A 15,768-nucleotide genomic window follows, 5' to 3' on the forward strand; every position below is an offset into this window, starting at 1 on the left:
TAGCTAAAGATGACATGTTAAAAATGTCAACAATATGAAAAAGCTAATGATATCTCTGGCTTGTTCTTTTTTATTTAAATTAGAGTTATTAATTCTATTGTTATGTACATAGGGGAAAAAAAAGGCATCATAGCCCATGTAGGACTTTTTTTCTTTATCTTGATGAGTTGTGTGCATTTTTGTATCTGTCCAAAATGAAGAAAATTGCTCTCACTACCTCTGTTTTCTGACTGATATTACTGTTCCAGTTGTTCCAGACCCTGTATAAATGAGGTGCAGACCCCCAGGTGCAGTAGTAGAATTAAGCATAGTTGTTGGTTCTTCACTTCATACAAACATTTATAGACATTGTTAGTGTGCCCTCTACTTACTCATTTAAACAACATGTTAAGCTATTGGGATATCAGAGGTCATCTTGGCTAATTTCTGTTAAACATTGCAGTCATTCTTCATTTCATATTGGAGTGGTCCAAGAAATAGAACTAGGTGTTTGGAAAAGGTGAAGTCTTACTCTAGAAGGACCACTGGAATGACTAGAGCTAGGTAGAAAATTACCATGTGCCTTGCACAGGCCAGATTTTTTACCTACGCTAAATATTTTCCAGGATACATGCACTACTGTAGTTCACTCTGTTGATTATTCTTGTTACTGCCTTAGGATAAGTGAAAGAGAGTCAGACCAAAGTAGTTCATGAGAAATAAACATGATAGTCATCAATGAAAGCAGGAAAAAAAAAACAGCTGTACGTAAAAAACATGTTCTGCGACATCTGTTTTATTAACTGACAAGGTTCAGGAAAAAAATATATATATATTGAGTGTGGCAGTAGCAAAATAGGCATTTTCTCAAGAGGTAGATGTCCAGAGAATTCAATACTCCCACCCCAAAAAACAGAGCAAGCTTGTAGTCTGTGGATGGGTCGTAAATAGTTAACTTGTAAGACGTAGATTATTAGGCCTAAAGGGGAAACTCTATTCAAATTTCAGTTATTTTGAAATTTAGATGTGTTGCAGCTATGCAAAAGGAAATAATCTGATTTCACCAGCATAGGAAAGATTTATTTGTTTATTTATTTATTTCAAGAAGTATGTATATTCACCAGGGAAGGCAAAAGAAGCAAAAATGTGCAAAAACAAAACAACAAAAAATTATAGAATATCTTTAAAAATTACTCCAAATTAAAATTTAAGGAATGGTAAGAAAATTATTTTTATAGTAAATGGACTCTTTCCATTCTCTTTTTGCAGAGTTCAAGAGGGGCTCAAGAGCAGTATGTTCTTTTTGAGAGTCCAGCCTTACTGCTCAACTTCCAAATGTGAACAAGTGAGCACCTGGAATTCTCATTTAGCATAAATGAGGAGATAGGCAAACATGTTATTAATAGGATAATGTTTGTAACATAAGTATGAATTTTGCTGGACTGGATAAGAGAAGGAAATTATAACAGTATATTACTGCATTCCAATAGCTCTCCTAATTGTAGGATATTTCACCAGAATTTTGTGTATTCTTAATAGAGGCAAGGGTGGCACCATTTTGATTGTATTTTGTTTGTACTATTTCTGCAAACATAAATGCTGCTTGTGTTGAAGAGGACTGATTACTGGAGGTCTGCAGAGTTGCGTGTCAATGAGGAATCATGTTAACTGCTCCTGCAAGTCAGAAAAGTCCTTCTAGCCTTTCATTTCTGTCCAAGAGGCACAAGCTACTGCACAGTGAGGGTAAGATTTCCACAAGCATGAGAAGTTTTAGAAGACAAATATTCTCATGTGGCTGTTACACCAGCTGTTATAGTCTTTTTTTTTTTCTTTTTTTTTAAGTACTGCAAAATATAGAGCTTAGGTTAATACTTGCAGAACAGACTGATTACACCACTCGTGTCATTGCCAGAGCGCTCCTTGATAGGCAGAATGGGAGTGGGAGGAGGATATTTCTAAAAATAAAATAATACTGTGTGTGTGTGGTTTTTTCTTTATAGCAACCCATAAGGGGCTAAGTGGTTAAGAAAGGACAATCTCTGTCTAAAGCAGCTATGCTGCACAAGCAAGCATAGATAAAACAGTAAATGAGCAAGCACACATAAGGCAATATTTTCTATGAAAATTAGTATGAGCATTAAAAGACCAATTAACGGAAGCTTTAAACATAAGTCACTTTAGTCAGAATATTTCTAGAAGCAGGTGGGTTCATGCTGAAGAAAAGTAAACAGAAGTCATTGCTCTTGTCTTTCTGCCTATCAAAGGACAAAATGTAACAAAATCTCTGCAGATGAATTTGAAATATAAATCCTACAGACTCCAGTCAATAATTTGCTTCTTAGTGCACGTGCAGCCCAGAAGATGGACTGTATGGTGGGATACATTAAAAGATAAGTGGCCAGCAGGTCGAGAGTGGCGATCGTCCCCTTCTACTTAGTCCTTGTGGGGCCCCACTAGTAGTATCGTGTCCAGGTCTGGGCCCCCAGCACAAGAAGGATATGGAACTGTTAAAGTGGGTCCAGAGGAAGGCCACAAAGATGGCAGCACCTCTCCTATGAAGATAGGCTGAGAGAGCTGGGGCTCTGGGGTGACCTCATTGCAACTTTTCAGTACTTGAAGGGGGCTTATAAAAAAGACGGGGAACAGCTCTTTGCTCATTCAGATACTGACAGGAAGAAGGGGATTGATTTTAAAGTAAAAGGGGAGATTTAGATTAGAGGTTAGAAGAAATTTTTTTCACTCAGAGGGTGGTGAGGCACTGGAACAGGTTGTCCAGAGAAGCTGTGGATGCCCCATCCCTGGAAGTGTTCAAGACTGGGTTGGATGAGGACATGGGCAACCTGATCTAGTGGGTGGTGCCCCTGCTTATGGCAGGGGGATTGTAACTAGATGATCTTTGAGGTCCCTTCCAACCCAGGCCGTACTATGATTCTATGATTCTATAATTTTCTCTGTAGTGAGCTTCAGGCGTGGGATTAGTCCATAGAATTCTACCAAGGAGGGATGTTTGCATGTTTTCTGCCACTGTTTTCCCTATCAATATTAGAAATGAAGTGCTGGTACCAGGAAAAATAAGAGGGGAAAATAAAAAGATATTTTAAAGTCTTTCTAGAATTCTCTCAAAACTAAAAAAAATCCACCACACTAAGTCAAGCACATTTAGACTGTAAAGAACTGTGCAATACTCAGGATGTCTAGGAGAAAGCTCACTCAGGTGTAACCAGTGTGCTCAAATTTACACCACTATGTTAGTGAAACACAGCACATGAATTTTATAATACCTCTTCTGAGGTGGGGAAGGTCACTTATTAGTCACTCATTAAAACACAGAAACCTTTAATCTAGCGTCAACGTAGGATAATAGAGGTTGTGTTTTGAAGAGAATCAGACATACTTTCTCGGAAAAACATGTATTAGAATTGCAGTAACTTTGGGCTTTTTGCACCCAAGACTTCTGAGGGAATGGTGGCTCAGCCTCTTCACGGGAAATGACCATCCAGCTACTTAAAGCTTATGAAGGAGAGGCGAGAGCTGAATTCAAAAGAAAATATATTATGTAAATATGTCACAGAAAAGGCCGTGCTGAAATGCATGAGAAAGCTTCTTTGTTTGCATAATTTGTGGAAGGGAAGACAGACCAAGGAGTGACAAAAAAAGACAAAAATTGGGTTGAAATGTGAATTTTCTCATCGTTGTGGGGTGGTAGCCTGTAAGTGTGAAAGCACTGTAAAGGTGGAGCTACATAGTAATCATGTAGATGACTCCAACCCCACCCCACCCCCAGTCTCCAGTGATGCAGGATGAGAAAAATTTTCGTAGAAGAATGGGATTTTTAATCTGTTAGAAATTACTGGAAAAACATTCCTTCAGATAGTGGTAATTTGTTCATTACTGTTTGATAAAGTACACTGGAAACGCAAAGCATGTCATGTTTAGCTTATTGCTGTTTTGTTTTATTTAGATTGGCAATCTTCGGCATCAGTCAGGACAGGTTTCCTGTTTCAACCTCACTGTTAACGCTTTCGTGATTCCTTCGGCTTTGCCCTGAAGAAACAATTGTTAAATTTGCAGGAAGTTAGAAAAGGCCTGGACTTTTCAGACGTGTTTCCAAAATTTTGGCCTCTGGTGCCACCTTGTGTGTAATTTGAGAACACCGACAAATAAATACGTCAGAAATTCAGCCTCAAACAAGAGGAGGTAATGCTTTCCACATCATTAGAATGACAAGGCCTGATGATTATTATGGAAAATGATGGAAAATGGGCCTTTTTTTTTTTTCTTTTTTTTTTTTTTTTCTTTTTTTTCTTTTTTTTTTGTTTTCTTTTTTTTTTTTTTTTTTTTCTTTAAGAGCTCTGGTTTCAAATGGAAAGAAAGGGGAAAAAGTAAATAGGACTAGATATAGAACTGTTATAGAGAGGCACAGAACCACCTCAGAACATACACTAGAATTTGTGCTAAACATGTGTAATTCTATTTCTGAAGAGGGAAAATGATTGGTTACATGAAGTCCCACATTTGAGAGAGACTTACCCACCCCATGGCCTGGTTTTCTGCAGTTTGCATAAGACACAGGAGGCTCTGAGCACAGATGTTTATGAGATTATTATTCGGTAGATTTAGATTTGTGTGACACTTAGAATAAGGACAAACATCCAATAGTTACTATAGCAGAATGTGCTCTGGAAAAGTGATAAAGCTAAGCATCTCTGAGTGTTTGCCGAGTGTAAGGAGACAAAGACATCAAACAGTTTTTGGAAATTAAACTGTTTTTCCATCCTTTTTGACTTGTGCAACATGTTTTCAATTACCATTTGCATTCATTTTTTTGCTTCTTTTCAGAAAAATCACTGGAATAATATATACTAAAAGTTTTTTTAAAATCTGACCTTTAATTTTTCAGTGTCTTGCCTTGCCATCTGTTAAAGTATCTTCTTCTTTCAGCATGTCCAAGTATAGTCAGGCTAAACAAACACTGTGAGGAACTAAGATATTACAGAAGGTGTGACCATAGATAGAAAAAGTGGCGATCACCATCTTTAGTATTATTTTCTTAGCTATTTTTTACACATTGTATATCAGGGTAATTCTGGATTATTTCTGATAAAGCAGGGCAGAAATTAGATTTTTTTTTTCATGCTATGTAGAGATTTTCATTAAATTGTTCACTGTGATAGCAGGGTAGGCTTCCTTAACAGCTGCAGTTATTTAATATTGTCAAATGTGCATTTATATGACTCCAGCGAGAATAACCTGCATCTGCAGTTAAATGTGCTGTGCTTATTTTAGATTCCTGATGGTGTTTCCTTCTTAAGTACATTAAATGATTGTGGACCATTACATATATGATATATATACATACATATATATATATAAATTTCCATTTGATTTTTTTGTCTAAATTTTTGTCTAAATAAGTGATGAATGTAAATTGTTGAATGAACAGAAAGCTTGAACTGCTTACTGCTCAATTTTATCTGATTTAAAAATTAATCAATTCCCCCTCTCCTGCTCCCAATCTCTTACCATATTCTAATCTATGCTAGAACCTGGCTACTGAATTACTGACAATTTAAATTTCTTACAAGTTTTTTGGGAGGCTACATCTGACTTCAAAAAGTCAAACTACATGGAAAATATCTTCTGCTGTTTTTGTTATTTTATGGACAATACAAAGATGGTTGGTTAAAAAATTCACATTTTGTTTGTGAAGTTATGCATTTTTAATTATGAGGATAAGAATTTTTTTTTTAATTTATTTTTCTGTGTGTCTTACATTTCAATTAGTGTGAAGTTGTTTATAGATATTTCTGATTTACAGTCTGATTGTTTCACTTCCAGACTTGTTTATTCTAAAAGATAAGCACATATGAAAAACGCCATAAATTATTTATTATTCTTGCAAACAATACTCTGTTCTTCAGAAAAGTCTTGGGGGAAATGGATAGATTTTTTGTTGCATTATTTGAAGTTATCAGTATGTGACAGTGTATGAAAAAGTATCATATTGTCTTTTTGATTGCTTCTTTTCGATTTTTTAGCTTCTAGAAAGTCTAAAAACCATGATACTTGGCCTTTTGGAAAATGGGAGGGTTTCATTTTTGTTTGTTTGTTTGTTTGTTTGTTTTTATCTATGGTACATTAACCTGGTCCAGTTCTCTCTACCAAATGCAGATATGAAGACATGCAATATCGCTCAAACTTTCTTAATTCCACTCTGCAAAATGTAAATTTTAGAATTTGGAATTTATAATTTCAAACTAATTTCATATATATATATATTTAACATATTAGTAAGGAAAATGCACAAATGCACTTTATTAAATGCCTACAAATACATAACTCAAAACACACGATGTTAAAGACACCTCAGTCTCCATAGAGTAGTTCACACAAGATATATAAAAAAATAAAAATAAAAATAGTGAGAGAAGTACTTTCACCAGAGCATCTGTACGGTTAATTTCATACCTCTAGAGATTATTTTTACTTTTCCACTTAATGCGGAATACAAAAATGCTGTCCTGAATTACAGTTTGGATGTAGGAGATATTGTCTATACTTCCTAAAACCACTAGATGTAGCTGTTGACACTTGCAGGAGAAAGACTTTTTTCCTACTCTCCCCTTTCCCTCTCCTCCCCCCCCAAGTGTTTTTTTTTTTTTTTGTAAGTCTCCACTTGGATTTTGTTTAAAATATTAGGGATCCTCTTTTGCAGTACCTCACTTTCTCAGTCTTCCTTCCATTAAATACGATTCCACAAGATAAAGTACAATTAAAGTATGACATAAGTTGTTATGAATTAATTACAAAGCAAAGTTGTTTGAAAGTCAGTTAGTATGTATGCTTCTATGTATAGGCCTGACATTGGAACTACAGTGCTGTAGTGCAGGTTTCTCATGCTGCATCAATGCATTTTATATAGCTAGGATATAGAAGTAATCCGATCAGCTGCAATTGCCACAATACCAGACGGATCCCTAAAAATAGAAGACCTCTAGTAATCTGTCTAGATTATTTAATTCAGTGACCACTTGGCAATATATCAGAGAATGCTTGTAGAACTGATTTAAAATATATCATCAGGTTTTATTTTCAGGGACATCTAGAAGTCTTCCATATTTTGTTCTACCATTTTAATGCAAAGTGTATTTATAAGGACATCTGATTTTTCTGTATCACTTTTTTTTTTTTTCCCCAGTACTGATACCATAATAGAATTAAAAATGATATTGACAGTGCTGTTCTGCAATATTTTATTAGGATGGTTTAATTAGAAAAGTACAAAGTAGAAATATGAATTTCTTCATCAACAAAAATACAATGTAGGTGTAAGCATATACATAACTTTTAATATCACTTTCCTCCATAATGGTTAGGAGAATTATTTTTGCAGGTTCCTGTATTTTTGTTTAGGTGCTTTTCTAATGTGTAACGGTAAAATGTGCATTTAGAGAGAAAAAGTATGAATATGTGGTGGACAGTCATGCACATTCCTATTTTTCATGATTCATTTATGCCCTGTGAATGCAAAAGAATTAAAACTAGAGGTCTGATGCTGCATTTCATTTCTAGTTTATAAATGAAATGAACAGTTAATATAATAAAGTGATAGCTATAGGGCAGTGTTAATGTCTGATTGTTGAGAAGCATGTTTAGCAGTACATCTTTGAATGTTATGTTACTGGGAGAGATGCATGAAGGTTTGGATTTAACTTACTGTTGTTAGTGGAAGTGTTTTAGTTGTTTTTAACATGAGAAGTGTTATATATACAAACTACTGGTAGGAGAATGTTATCTAACCTCGAATTTGAATGAAAGAAAATACCCTGAAAATAGAAATATGCTGTCACAGAACAGTGCCATTCACTCCTTTGTGTACTTGTCCTTGGATTTCCTCTCATGTTTTTAGTTGTGCTTGTGTGTTTTTAAATAGTCCTTAGAAGAATTGCTGTGTAATAAATACACCTGTGCCAACACTTGCAGATCAATATGTGCTTCTCTGCCTACATTATGCCCTGCTGATTTGCATAGAAGCACTGCTAGGTTGTCCAGACATCTGGGTTTCAAGATGTGGTAAATACCTGGTCCAGGCAGCAGTACAGTAGATCATTGACATAAGTATAGTCTATAGGGGTTTCTCAAATACCACCCCCCCGCTTTTTTTTTTTTTTTTTTTTTTTATCTTCAAGAAAGTAGAGGGATATTCTCACTTTTTTTTTTTTTTCCTGCATCCCAGTTTCAGACCTGTCTGACTCCTGTTTCCATATCCTTAGTCCCATGCTGCTGCACTGTTTGACATGTTTTTACATGTTTTTGTCCTCATGAGGTAGACTATTTCTTCTCTTCCACCTGTCAGCCTCACAGCTACCACTTGCTCCCCTTGTGTCTATACTTTTCTCTGTTTCATTGGAAAAATGCTCTGTTTCACTGGAAAAATGCTTATGATTTCACTTAACTTTTTTTTTTTTTTTTTTTAATCTGTTTGTGAATTGTTTGTGGAAATGTTCATTTATAGCTCCCCTCTGCCTTTCGTCATTCTTCATCATTCTTTTCTCTTCCATCAAAACATCTGTTCTTCCATCTATCGTCAGTCATCCTAGTAGGACCTCCTTGCCTTGCCCCTGCCCTTGCCTTTCCCCTTGCCTTCCCCTTGCCTTCTGCCTTGCTTTACCTTGATTTACCTCTTTCCTTCCCTTCCCCCTGAATTTCTGGATTTTTCCTTCTCACTTGTCCTAGGGATACAGGAGGAGAGGCCAAAGCCTGGAGATGTTGGAGCAGAAATCCAGGGCAAATCCAGATCTCACATTAAAAATCTTTTTTTGCTCTATGGTAGTATCCATGCTGTTTTGGTTTCTAATGTCATACTTCTCCCCTTTTTCCTTTCCCTCCATTTATTGATATCTCTAGCATGTTCACGCCTCTCTTGGAAGTTAGTTTTCTCAGTTTGTCAGCCTCTTTCCATAGTAGAAACCCGTAACCTTTCCTCCAGCACTGTCTCTAAAGCCACTTTCATGTGGAGAGTCCTTCTCTTGCCCCTTCCCACTCTGAATCAAAATCAAGTGCTTTTAAGGTAGTGTCCATTCCCCTTTCATTTCTATTCCTTCTCCCCTTTTTTCAGTCTTTTTCATTTTGTGAAAGACATTTCTGCATTTGACTGTACTTCATTGACATCTTACTGCTGTATGTGTGTTTGCCCTCCTTATGTTAGCCTTCCATTCAGACATTGGCTTCTGGATCTCTCTTTATCATTGGAGTCTTCTATCTTTCTCTCTGAGGGCTTCACCTTTCACGCTGATGACTCTCATAAATCTTCAGTCTCATCTCTTCAGCTGACTTGCAGCTCTGGCTTCACTCTCTCACTCAGCTGAAAGACCAGTCATTTGTTTTGTTTCATGCTGCAGTTTTCTTGCTGATCTTCTTACTTCTTTGACAGTAACTGGCACTTTTCATCTTTGCCTGTTCACCCTCTCTCTCTGAAGTTCTTTCTCTAGGACTTTCATTAGCAACTCTACATTTTCTGCCTTGCCCTCCTTCTTTCTTACTTCCTTTATATGATTTTCATTCTCTTACTCCTCACCTTGTTTTACCACATAGACTTGTTTTTCTGCTATCATACTGCAAAGCTGGCAGTTATACAGCAAAGTTTTGTTTCCCCTTCTGCATTTGCTTAACATTTCTTTCCTTTGGAAATGCAAACACTATAGCAACACATAATCAGCCAGCTCTTTCCACTATTAGGTCATATTCTTCTTTTCATATCTATTTCTTCAGTGATCGCCATAAATAGGATATTGCTCCTGCCTGATTCCATGTTTTATAATGAACTACATGCATGAGGGCACAGTGTATACACACTTACAAAAGAAGCAGACAGATGAAAGATAGACAAACAGGAATTATCTGTCATTATTGACTAGCATCAACCAGGTGATCATTAATCTCTAAGGAAAACATTGTCCTTGGGTACTAATTTTTACATCACCACAACTTGCTTTTTCTATTTCATTCTGCTGTTCTACACCTGTTTACCTCTCCTCCCTTGCCAGATGCAGTCACTTAAAAAATCACAGGAGATGACATAAGAAGATGAACTGTATCATGAAAAGTCGTTCTGCATCTTAATTTCAAAGTTTCTCCTTTTTCTTACAGGTAAATAAATTGTGAGCTTTATATTCAGGCTGAACCTTTCAGCTGGTGTTGAGACATGTGAACCAAATTTTTTTTTTTTTGAGGCAGAATGTTATACACCCCTAAGCCTTAAATTATGCATACAAAATAGAGAAAACCCAAATATTTCTAACTGCAAAATTCTGCACAACTGAGTTTGATTCTGTGCCAGGGTGAAAATTGTCTTTCAAACACATGAAATTTGTCAAACATATATCTATTAGAGCTGTCTGGATCCTGGGATGAACTTATGACACAAATATGTCTTGTTTTATTTTTCCTCCCCTCCCCTCCCCTCCCCTCCCCTCCCCTCCCCTCCCCTCCCCTCCCCTCCCCTCCCCTTCCCTTCCCTTCCCTTCCCTTCCCTTCCCTTCCCTTCCCTTCCCTTCCCTTCCCTTCCCTTCCCTTCCCTTCCCTTCCCTTCCCTTCCCTTCCCTTCCCTTCCCTTCCCTTCCCTTCCCTTCCCTTCCCTTCCCTTCCCTTCCCTTCCCTTCCCTTCCCTTCCCTTCCCTTCCCTTCCCTTCCCTTCCCTTCCCTTCCCTTCCCTTCCCTTCCCTTCCCTTCCCTTCCCTTCCCTTCCCTTCCCTTCCCTTCCCTTCCTTCCCTTCCCTTCCCTTCCCTTCCCTTCCCTTCCCTTCCCTTCCCTTCCCTTCCCCCTTCCCCCTTCCCCCTTCCCCCTTCTTCTCCCTTCTCCCTTCTCCCTTCTCCCTTCTCCCTTCTCCCTTCTCCCTTCTCCTTCTCCTTCTCCTTCTCCTTCTCCTTCTCCTTCTCCTTCTCCTTCTCCTTCTCCTTCTCCTTTTCTTTCTTTTTCCTTTTCTTTTTCCTTTTCTTTTTCCTTTTCTTTTTCCTTTTCTTTTTCCTTTTCTGTTTCCTTTTCTGTTTCTTTTTCTGTTTCCGTTTCTTTTTCTTTTTCTTTTCTTTTTCTTTTTCTTTTTCTTTTTCTTTTTCTTTTTCTTTTTCTTTTTCTTTTTCTTTTTCTTTTTCTTTTTCTTTTTCTTTTTCTTTTTCTTTTTCTTTTTCTTTTTCTTTTTCTTTTTCTTTTTCTTTTTCTTTTTCTTTTTCTTTTTCTTTTTCTTTTTCTTTTTCTTTTTCTTTTTCTTTTTCTTTTTTTCTTTTTCTTTTTCTTTTTCTTTTTCTTTTTCTTTTTCTTTTTCTTTTTCTTTTCCTTTTCCTTTTCCTTTTCCTTTTCCTTTTCCTTTTCCTTTTCCTTTTCCTTTTCCTTTTCCTTTTCCTTTTCCTTTTCCTTTTCCTTTTCCTTTTCCTTTTCCTTTTCCTTTCCTTTTCCTTTTCCTTTTCCTTTTCCTTTTCCTTTTCCTTTTCCTTTTCCTTTTCCTTTTCCTTTTCCTTTTCCTTTTCCTTTTCCTTTTCCTTTTCCTTTTCCTTTTCCTTTTCCTTTTCCTTTTCTTTTCCTTTTCCTTTTCCTTTTCTTTTTCCTTTTCTTTTTCTTTTTCTTTTTCTTTTTCTTTTTCTTTTTCTTTTTCTTTTTCTTTTTCTTTTTCTTTTTCTTTTTCTTTTTCTTTTTCTTTTTCTTTTTCTTTTTCTTTTTCTTTTTCTTTTTCTTTTTCTTTTTCTTTTTCTTTTTCTTTTCTTTTTCTTTTTCTTTTTCTTTCTTTTCCTTTTCCTTTTCTTTTTCCTTTCTTTCCACACAATGAAAAGAGCTTTTTTCTGTAGATTTTTTTCAGCCAATAATTCACTTTCTTATGCACTTTCTTTAAGGAAACAGTTAAGCTAACAAAGCTGCTGTCCTGGAAGTGAAAATCTAGCTTGTTATATCTAATCGGTAATTGTATGAAGTGGAGACTAAATACTGGAACTATATGAGAAATAACTTTGTCGGCACCAGTGACTTACTGAGAATCAAAGGCTTGTTCAAATCAGACATATTTTCACTGAACATATTCACAGTTTCCTGTCATTTTTGGTACTGTTTTATGATATTCATTGTACTACACATGCAAAACATGAAATTACAGAAAGATAATATGGAAAACTAAATTATTAAATCCTAATTATATTATTATTTATTAAGTATTATATCAATTATTTACTTCTTATTATTAATAATATAATTATTAAGAAATTATAACTTACCTGTACATAGAAAGTTATTTTTAAATTCTCGTTAGTTCTACCTGTTTTAGGGATTTTTTTTTTTTTCACTTGCCTCATTTTATTGGTTATATTAACCAGCCTGGAGGGCCATTAGTCACCTGTATAACAAAGTTAATTAGTCATATGATTTTCACAATGTAAATCATACACGAGATAGTTGGATAGTTGCTGTCATTGCAAAGTCTAGGTCCTGCAAGACAAGAGCTTCACTGAGAATCTCATATACAGGCTAAAGAAAGAGTGGATAAATACTACCTCAGAAATATCTGTCAAGCAATAGTTATGAACCAGGGTGGGAAAAGTAACGTTTTTCTACTGCTTCCCATACTGCATATAGTTTATGCTTCTTTTTAACAGATGTCTGCTTTTCTTGAGCCATGAACTCTGGGCTGCCTGTCACAGACATACAAGAAAATAATTTTACTTTGCGTATTTATCTTACATGAAAACAAGCACTCTGTGTATGTACCATTCTTCTATAATCAAAAGGAAGATTCAAATTCTGAGGTAGCTAATTTGCACATTTTCATCAGATACTTGCAAACTCAGTCAGAACAACCATTACAGTTTAAAAGTTCCAACAAGAACTAAGTAATTTGATATATTAGATATTAAAAAAGAAAAAGGGGGGGGGGGGTGGAGGAAGAGGAAGAAGGCAAACAAGAAAACACAGTCATATACATTTCATGCTAAATGAACTTTTATTTTAACCAACCACATTTCAATCTCTATTTCATTCAATTAGATGGAATAATATTTATTTATTTATTTATTGCTTGAAGTACCCGCATTATAAAATCTAAAATGTATTGTCAGAAAGTATAAAGGTGATTCTGAAACTGAGTTTCTTGCTGCCACACAAATGTGCACACTTGGAAAAGAAATGCAAATACTTTACTAGCATGCTGTATTTGTTTAAACTGTTCTCACTCTGATTAAACATGCCTACACCCTTTTTAGCCTGCTGTCTACAGTTAGAATGAATTGATCAAGTTCAAAACAGGAATTTCCTGTTCCTGCCTGCCATCCACCACCATCCTGACACCAAGAGCTCTTTACACTGTATGTTAGGCACTTTAAAACAAGGAACATCTACTCTGTGTACGTAAACAAGGCACTAAACATCAAGAAATATGGCTGAAGGTATTCTCTTCCCATTGCTATTTTTCTGGTCCTTTTACCAGAAAGTAGGTAACCTCTTTCCTTCATGGTATTTGCAAGATACACTAGAATTCCTAGATGTGTATATATATATAGCACTCACAGTCAATACTGTGGTGGACTGCTGGTGGAAACAAGCAGGATGCAGGTAGTGTGACATGCTCTCTACAGCAGCCACAGCTTAATAGAAGGGCAGCTGCATCCAGCATCACAGCTTTCAATAGCCTTTTGAGGATATGGTAGAGAGTACAAAAGTGATTTGTTCTAAAAGTTACATGTGCCTGACCCACTGTGGTGAGCCTGACCCCTGATGAAAAGCTTGTCAGATACAGATCAATATATATGTTTTCAGTCAGGAACACCGTATAGAAATGTGAGATCAGTCTAGGGTTCAAAAAGCAGTCCTAAATTACAAGCCCAGACTAACACTTTCAATAAAAGGGACAGGAGCAATCCTTGTTATAGTCTCAAGTACGCTGTTGCCACATGCATCTGCTTTGGTTAGACCTAATAAGGTACAGGTATGTGAAATGACTTTTAGACCCTGGAAATTTTTAAATGCCTCACCAGACAAAAATCATTAGTAAGAGCACAAGGTTGTCAATGTTCTTCATGGACTCATTTGCTTGTACACAGTTACTCTATATAGATCCCAATAGCAAAAAGGCTGAAAAGTTTTAAGTAAAATTCAAATGAATGGTTTTCCTTATATATATATATATATATTATTTGTTTGCTTTTTGCTTGTTTGTTTGTAGTTTTTTTTTTCCCAATACTATTTTTTTCCAAGTAATACTGTCTTGTCAGAACTGAAAGTATAGTGTTCAGTTTAATGAGTATTATCAAGTTTTCCCTGCACAGTTTGCTGATTTCCTACATTGAAATAAACAATTCCAATAAACTGAGACGTGAACACAACAGCACTGTATCAAGATGTTTTGATAATACATCTTAGGATGTATGTACATGCTGTATTTATTCCAGTGACTAAGCAGTACAAATTGCATCCTTGAAATGTCTGGTCATCATTGTTTAACACAGGAAGGAAACATTCACAAAGATACATCTGAAAGAGCATGTTTGGTCAGCCTTACTTCCCCAGTGGACATGTCTTGCCAGCCCAGAGCATTGGCCTTCATCAGCCTTCATAAACGTACTTTAAAACATCTCACTATTTTAATGATGAAACAATTTAGAACATTTCTTGCCTTGTGATGTAAGAATTGTATATATTGCTTTCATTTTATTGGAAATTTTCATGTAAACATGAGAACACACTCAAATCCAGAAAATATAAAAGGTTGACAATGCATGCTCTTTAGCCCTGCTAAAGAATGGAGCTGCTAAGGCCAATGCCACAGGAAAATGCAATTGCTGAGAAGAGACCAGAATGGCTGTTGGTGTGTGTTTCACCTTCCTCTTTCACTTCATACCTTTTCAAACCAAGTGGTAGTTCTGATGACAAGTTAGGAGTATGTGCTGAAGACATTTGAAGCTATTTTCCAGGCAAGGGCTATGTATTTACTTTTTGTTTCTGGACCCATGAGAAATTCTCCTCAAATCCTCTTTGCACAGTTATCGTGCCCAAACTTTGCATTTACATGCTTCTTCCAGGGAAGCAACTTCTAGAAATCGTCAGATTTAAAGAGCTAATTTCTGTTGCACACATACACTCCAGAGACAACAGCTGTCTTATCATTTTTTAAATGGAGCTGTATATTTTGCTGCTCAAGAAATATGACTATTCCCATAACTCATTCAGCAGGTGTTAATGAATAGAGAAAATATTCCTAATTCATTTTCATTTAATTCTGTCCCTCTAGATAAGAACCTTAACTCTATGGTCTTTTAGCTGAGGCAACAAATGAACAAGATGAGGATACTGAATATCATTACTTATGAAATGCATCTGAGGATATTTGTTTTCTCTTTTGAGGAAAATTAAAATAAAATAAAATAAAATAAGTAAAATAAAATGAAATAAGATAAGATAAGATAAAAAATAAAATAAAATAAAATAAAATATAAAATAAAATAAAATAAAATAAATAAAATAAAATAAAATGACCTAATGGATACAAGAACCACCAGAATGGATCTGTGTCTTTCTACAACTTGTTCTTGAGGGCATGTTCTTGAGGGCAGACTTAAGACAAATGGATGCCAGAAAAGACCATAGATAATACGTACTGCCCTTCAGAGAAAGTTGTGCTGCATTATATGTCTGCTTTTCTGTATATGTAAAAGTGCCCCACAAGGAAAAAACAAAACAAAACAAAACAAAACAAAAAACAAAACCACAAAAGACAGTTGATATGGTGTTTCAAAACACTTATAAGACAGACACAT

The sequence above is a fragment of the Anser anser genome, assembly GCF_964211835.1.
Source record: "Anser anser genome assembly, chromosome: Z".
Classification (NCBI taxonomy): Eukaryota; Metazoa; Chordata; class Aves; order Anseriformes; family Anatidae; genus Anser; species Anser anser.